This window comes from Sceloporus undulatus, chromosome 5 (genome assembly GCF_019175285.1).
Source record: "Sceloporus undulatus isolate JIND9_A2432 ecotype Alabama chromosome 5, SceUnd_v1.1, whole genome shotgun sequence".
NCBI classification, from domain to species: Eukaryota; Metazoa; Chordata; class Lepidosauria; order Squamata; family Phrynosomatidae; genus Sceloporus; species Sceloporus undulatus.
In genome coordinates this window covers 58,689,956-58,696,817 of record NC_056526.1, presented here as the reverse complement: position 1 = coordinate 58,696,817, position 6,862 = coordinate 58,689,956, and positions in this window count along the sequence as shown.

The following is a 6,862-nucleotide window of genomic DNA, read 5'->3' as shown; positions in this document are numbered from 1 at the left end:
CCAGACAAATCTGATCTCTTTCTTTGATAAAATTACCAACTTGGTAGATGAAGGGAATGCTGTGGATATAGTATATCTTGATTTCACTAAGGCCTTTGACAAGGTTTCCCATGACATTCTTGCAAACAAGCTTGTAAAATGTGGACTAGACAAGGTAACTGTTACATGGATTTGTAACTGGTTGACCGGCCGAACCCAAAGGGTGCTCAACAATGGCTCCTTTTCATCGTGGAGAGAAGTGACCAGTGGGGTCCCACAGGGCTCTGTCCTGGGCCCAGTGCTATTCAACATCTTTATCAATGACCTGGATGACAGAATTGGGAGCATACTTATCAAATTTGCAGATGACACCAAATTAGGAGGAATAGCTAATACTCCAGAGGACAGGATCAAAATTCAAAATGACCTGAATAGACTAGAAAGCTGGGCCAAAGCTAACAAAATGAAATTCAACACAGAGAAATGTAAGGTACTGCACTTAGGGCGAAAAAATGAAATGCACAGATATAGGTTGGGAGACACATTGCTGAATGAAAGTACATGCAAAAGGGATCTAGGAGTCCAAGTAGATGATAAGTTGAACATGAGTCAACAGTGCGATGCGGCAGCTAAAAAGGCCAATACAATTTTAGGCTGCATCAATAAAAGTATAGTGTCTACATCAAGAGAAGTAATTGTGCCATTATATTCTGCTCTGGTCAGGCCCCACCTGGAATATTGTGTCCAATTCTGGGCACCACAATTCAAAAAGGACATTGAGAAACTGGAGCGTGTCCAAAGGAGGGCGACTATAATGGTGAAAGGTTTGGAAACCTTGCCCTATGAGGAGCGACTCAGGGAGCTGGGGATGTTTAGCCTGGAGAAGAGAAGATTAAGAGGTGATATGATAGCCCTGTTTAAATATGTGAAAGGAGGTCATATTGAGGAGGGAGCAAGCTTGTTTTCTGCTGCTCCAGAGAACAGGACCCGGAACAATGGATGCAAGCTACAGGAAAAGAGATTCCACCTGAACATTAGGAGGAACTTCCTGACAGTAAGGGCTGTTCGACAGTGGAACACACTTCCTCGGAGTGTAGTGGAGTCTTCTTCCTTGGAGGTCTTTAAACAGAGGCTGGATGGCCATCTGTTGGGGATGCTTTGTTTTGGATTTCCTGCATGGCAGGGAGTTGGACTGGATGGCCCTTGCGGTCTCTTCCAACTCTATGATTCTATGATTCCTAAAACATTAAAGTTGCAATCTTCACTGCAATCTCTGCTAGATTTCCCACAAATTTACTATAAGAATATAAAAATAGTTCTACTAAATCTAAATACCTATCTAATTCAGCTTTCTGCCATACTGTAGCTGAGAAGTCCACAAGTAGGACATGAGTGCCAACAGCACCCTCCTACTTGTGTTTTTGAGCAAATGCTATGCAGAAACATATTGCTTGTGTCACGAGGCAATATATAGCCAGCATGACTAGTAGTTCTTCACAGTGTTATCCCCTACTGAATTTGTCTGATGCCCTTTCAAAATTGTCAGCTACAGATATTTCTTCTGCTAATGATCCCTATAGTCTAACTTTGGATGGTGTAAAGTATTTGCTTTTATCTGTCCTGATTCCCTTGCCATTCAGCCTCCAGTATTATGAGAGAGGAAGAGCCCTCCTCACTTTTCTCCACACTATGTGTAATTTTTATATACCCCGTTCATATCCCAGAATAGAGAACCCGACCTTAGAAAAACGTCTGGGAAAGATACTGCTGCTCCCACTGGTTGCTTGTTGGTATGATGTTGTTGACCTTCTGGTCAGTTTTTAACTTGTATGTTTGTTTGTTTGTTCTGTTTTTTAAATATTGCATTGAATTTAATACTTTTTTAAGGAGGGGAGGGTACCAGGGATTTTATATGTTTTGTATTTTTAACTTTGTTAGCCGCCCCGATTGTTCTCAGAGGGGCGGGATACAAATAATTTATTATTATTATTATTATTGTGCTAGTCAACATTTTTGGAATCTAAACACTCAACAGATGTTTTGATTCTTCCCCACTGGAAACTTGCTCCAGGCTCATGTTCATTGGGTTGCTCTTTTCTGTACCTTACTTAGTATCCATTCTGAAGTGCTGTGACCAGAACAGTAAGCCAGGTGTGGTCACATCACAGGTTTGTTAAGATGACACATGCTTCAGTTATATAGTGGCACATGCCTTAGTTACATCCAATTTCAATTAATGCAATGCACGCTGTGTCAGGCTGCCTTTGCAGAGTGTTCAGAAACTAAACTGAACAGTAGCAGACATACTGTTGCCTAAGGCAGAAGTGGCCATGAGTCTAACACTACATGGGCAGTAAATTTGTTCTGAATTTTATGGCTGCTGCCCGGTGTTGAATGGATGCTGCATTATTCTATATGGAGCAACTGTGATAGGAATACTGTAGTAGTAAGATCAAGGGTAGATTCACCACCAAGGGTAGTAGCAGAACTAACCGGCTTGAAGTAGTGAATATACAACTCCCTTCTTAAAACAGTGTTACTGACTATTAGTTTGTTTTTAGGCACAACGTGAAGTACTGGTTATGACCTATAACCTCTTGAAGCTTGAGTCCATTCGACCAGATGCACTTCCTCTCTGTATCACCACCTTCGATTCATATCTGATGGAGAACTTCCTTCATCCACCAGAAGACACCTGAAAACAACCTTGCCAGAGATGCAGCTACAGGGGAGGCAGTAAATGGCAAACCAGCATGGTGTAGTGGTTTGAGCATCAGGCTATGACTCTGGCTTTGAATAGCAATAGCAAATACATTTCTATACCGCTTATCAGTGCACTTAAGCACTCCTTAAGCAGTTTATAATGTGTAAGCTAATTGCCCCCAACAACCTGGGTACTCATTTTAGCCACCTATGGAAGGATGCAAGGCTGAGTTGACCCTGAGCTCCTGGCTGGTATTGAACTCATAACCTTGTGATTTGTGAGTGAGTGGCTGCAGTACAGGCATTTAACCACTGTGCAAATAGGGCTCTTCCATGGAAACTGAATGACCATGAAAACTGGATGAGCTTAGGGCAAGCCACACTCTCTCAGCCACAAAAGAAGGCAATGGCAGACCCTTGCTGAACAAATCTTGCCAAGAAAACCCAATGATAGGATCAACACAGGTTGGAAACAACTTGAAGGTACACAACAGCAACAAACAGTTCAAATGCACTACCATACTCTTGAGACAAATAGTTATGCAGTTAGTTTGTAACTGTTTCCACAAAGGAATTTTTCTTCATTATATGTGTCTAACAATCTTACAATTTTCATCAAGTGTCAGTTTCAGTAAGCTTCTGACTTGCCTCCCTCATGCCTTTCCCAAGGTCTTTGGGAGACAGGCCAGTACCTGAGACACAGGGTGAGACTCTTCTCTTGTGGACACAGGTGGCGACACAGACCTGGTGTCATGTCTGACTCCAGGACCTCGGTGCAGACTCTGACACAGACAGTGAGCACTCAGACAAAACAACAGAGTAACAGGGAGACATGTCAGTGCCTGAGACAGAGGCTGAGATTCACCATCAGCCACAGCCTTCTGTTATGGACACAGACACAGACGAAAACACAAACCTGGCAGTACCTACCCCAGCAGTGTCACTGAGAGAAGGAGAAGTGGAGATGGTCCAAGTGTCCAGCAATAAAATGTCCAGCAATCAAATGGCATCTGTGTGGGAGGCTATCAGACCATGAGTATACCAGCACCTCCCTCACAAAGTCATTACTGACAACTGACCTTCAAGGCAGAATCAACATTAATGCCTCATATTCTTGTTCCTCTTGCCTGATAGCCTTGCTCAGATTATTGACTATGCTTTTAGATCTCTCTTTGCACTGTTGAGTAGATTTATTGCTGGGCTGTGTGTGACTTGAACTGAACCAGTTCCCTGCTTCATCCTCCTTGCTGGTGAGCCACACTTCTTATTTTCCTGGACTCCCTTTCTGAAAGTCTGGTCATATGCTGAGACCAAAAATAGGAAAGTTGCCCTCAGCTGAGGTAGCTGCCTCAGGCAGTGCAGCATCAGAAGCGATGAATGGCACCACCTCCCCTTGCTAGGAGGACCTCTGCTACTCTCACCACTATGCTCACACCCTTCCCCACTACCTTTCTTCCTTCTCCCTTGGCCCACCTTGTGCTGCAGCCACATCTCCCCCTCTTTCTCCTCACAGTCACTGTAACACACCCTCCCCTGCCTCCATGTCTGTGCTGGCAGACCTCCCTCTCTTGCATCTTGCCTTCCTTTTTCTGCTCCTTGGGCCCTGCCACCACCTTCAATCCGATTCCCTGCCTTTGCTCCTTTACTTCACTTCAAGTAACAATGGCTCCCACTTGTGTTGTATGCATTGTGCCACTGCACCACACACCTTCCAACACAACCTCCCTTTCCCCTTGTCTCCATTTGCACCTTTGCCATCTTCCTTCCCATGCCTCTTGCACTCTCTCACTTGCCTTTCTCAACCACACTCTCCTTCCCTTTTCTTCCTTCCCCCAGCACTGTTGTACCTTCCTTCATTTGCACTTGCATCTTCTGCACCACATCTCCTCTTTTCCTCCCTTTCTCTTTTTCAGCTTGCCTTAGCTTAACTGGTGCCTGTGCTATTCTTCTCCCCTTGCATATATGGCTGCATCTCCCACTATCTCTCTTCCTTCCACCCACCATCTTCCTCGAATGGCTGCCTGTCTCCACTTTAAAGAAGCAGTGGCTGCTCAAAGCACCAGTGGTGGTTTTAACAAAGGGTAACCTAAATATCCTCAAGGCACAAGGTCCCTTCTGATCTTGGATGCTAAGCAGAGTGAACCCTGGTTAGTACTTGCATAGGAGACCATCAACAAATAGCAGATGCTGTTGGCTATATTTCAGAGGAAGGAACTAGCAAAAGTACTCTGAGTATTCCTTGTGTTTGAAAATCCTATGAAGTTCATGGTGCTGCCATAAGTCAACAAGTAACTTGAAGACAATGTAAAATTGAAGGCTGGCGAAACATCAGGAAGAAACTTTTCTGGAACATGGCCACATAGCCCGAAAAACCCACAAAAAACTTGAAGACACACACCAGAGAGAGAGAGAGAGAGAGAGAAGCAGTGATGGTGCTTCTGCTGTGAAGCAAGATGTGTGTGGAGGAACAGGTAAGGTGGTGTGGAGAAAGGGTGGCAATAATGGTGTGCAGCTTTTGCTTTTCTTGTTGCTTCCCTCACCATTTATTTCAACCATTCCATTGCTTTCTGTGCAGTGTGCAAGGAGCTCTACAGAACAGCCCTCAGCTAGTCTTTCCTCCCAAAGCTAGATATTCCTTCAGAATTAACCCATGATATTGGTAATTCAGCTACAGCTGATAATTCACTCACTGGCTAAATCCACAAAAATTCAATATGTTTCTTGCGAAACAATTGGACAGAATAATGACAATACATTTCACCTAATATTTCAGCTTCTACAAAGAGTAGTTGAACCCTTACATCGAAAGCTTGGAATCTGGTCTAATGGTTCAAACAAGTGCTGGGTAGTGTGTCTACAATCTTGGTAAAACCTAAATAACTGTAATATGGCAACCAAAGTTGGATCCAGACCTAGTCATGCTTAGAGTCAACCCAGTGAGCTTTTTTATCAAGTGAATTATGACTACCATAAGCTCCACTGATTCCAATATATCTATTTGAAGGGGAGCTTGGTATGGATCTGGCCTAGCAGGTATATCTTTGTTGTGCTGTTGTGTGCCTTCAAGTAATTTCTGATTTATAACAACTCTAACGTGACCCTATCATAAGGTTTTCTTGGCAAGTTTCTTCAGTGGAGGTTTGCCATTGCTATCTTTTAAGGCTGAGAGAATGTGACTTCCCCAAGGTCACCCAATGGGTTTCCAAGAGCAAGCCGGGATTGAAACCCTAATCCTATGCACAAACCAATACACCATACTGGCTCACAAATCCATTCTCCGTTTAGAAATCAAACAGCTTGCACTTATCAGAGTTAGTAGCACAATAAGATAACTACAGCAGGTTTGTAAAAGACTACATCTGACATTGTTTACAGAGTGATACTCTTGAGATCCTCTAGAATCGATGAACTGTTGCTTTAAAGAGCTAGACATTAGCTAAGAATACAGTCTCTAAGGGAAAAGAAAACTTTAGGTTCATATTTCTCCAATTTACCAACTGTATTTATTTTATTGTTACTTCAGAGCATCTGGCGGAAAATTGCCAGGCTTGTTTAAAGACAAGCATGAAGAACTGGATTACCGAGCATCTTCATTTTGGCTTTTTATTTAAAAAGCAAATTAAAAAGAACTAAAGTGTCAGCCATAAAGATGTACAACATTTTTCAAGAAGCCTTGTCCACCCTGGACAAATGTTTTCATAAAAAATAGTCTGCCCTCATAACCACTGTTATTGAAAAGACCTCCCAAGGTTGTATGGAAATAGCTGAAATACTTGCTGAAATTCAATCTAATATAATTTTAACATTAGGGCTCATTCATAATCTTGTATTAAAAGCCAATGCAATTTTCATGAAATATATCTGTCTGTGTAATCATGAATGCTGAATATTGTCATGGTTTCCTAGGAATTTTAAAACTAGGTGCTAAGGTGTTTTTTTTTTTAACCCAATTGATCTTTAAAAACCCCAAGAAGAAATAACAACTCTAAATTTTAAATAAACATTTCTGGAAAACAACAGTCTTTTTTTTTTTTAAAAAAAAAAGGCTATAATATTAATTTAGTGCTACTTTGAACATGACACAGAGGTTTTGGTGATTTTAGTATAATTATAACTCTTTGCTTCAGTATGGGTTGGAGATATTACGGATTCATTAATAAATGGTTTTTTGAACTGGTTC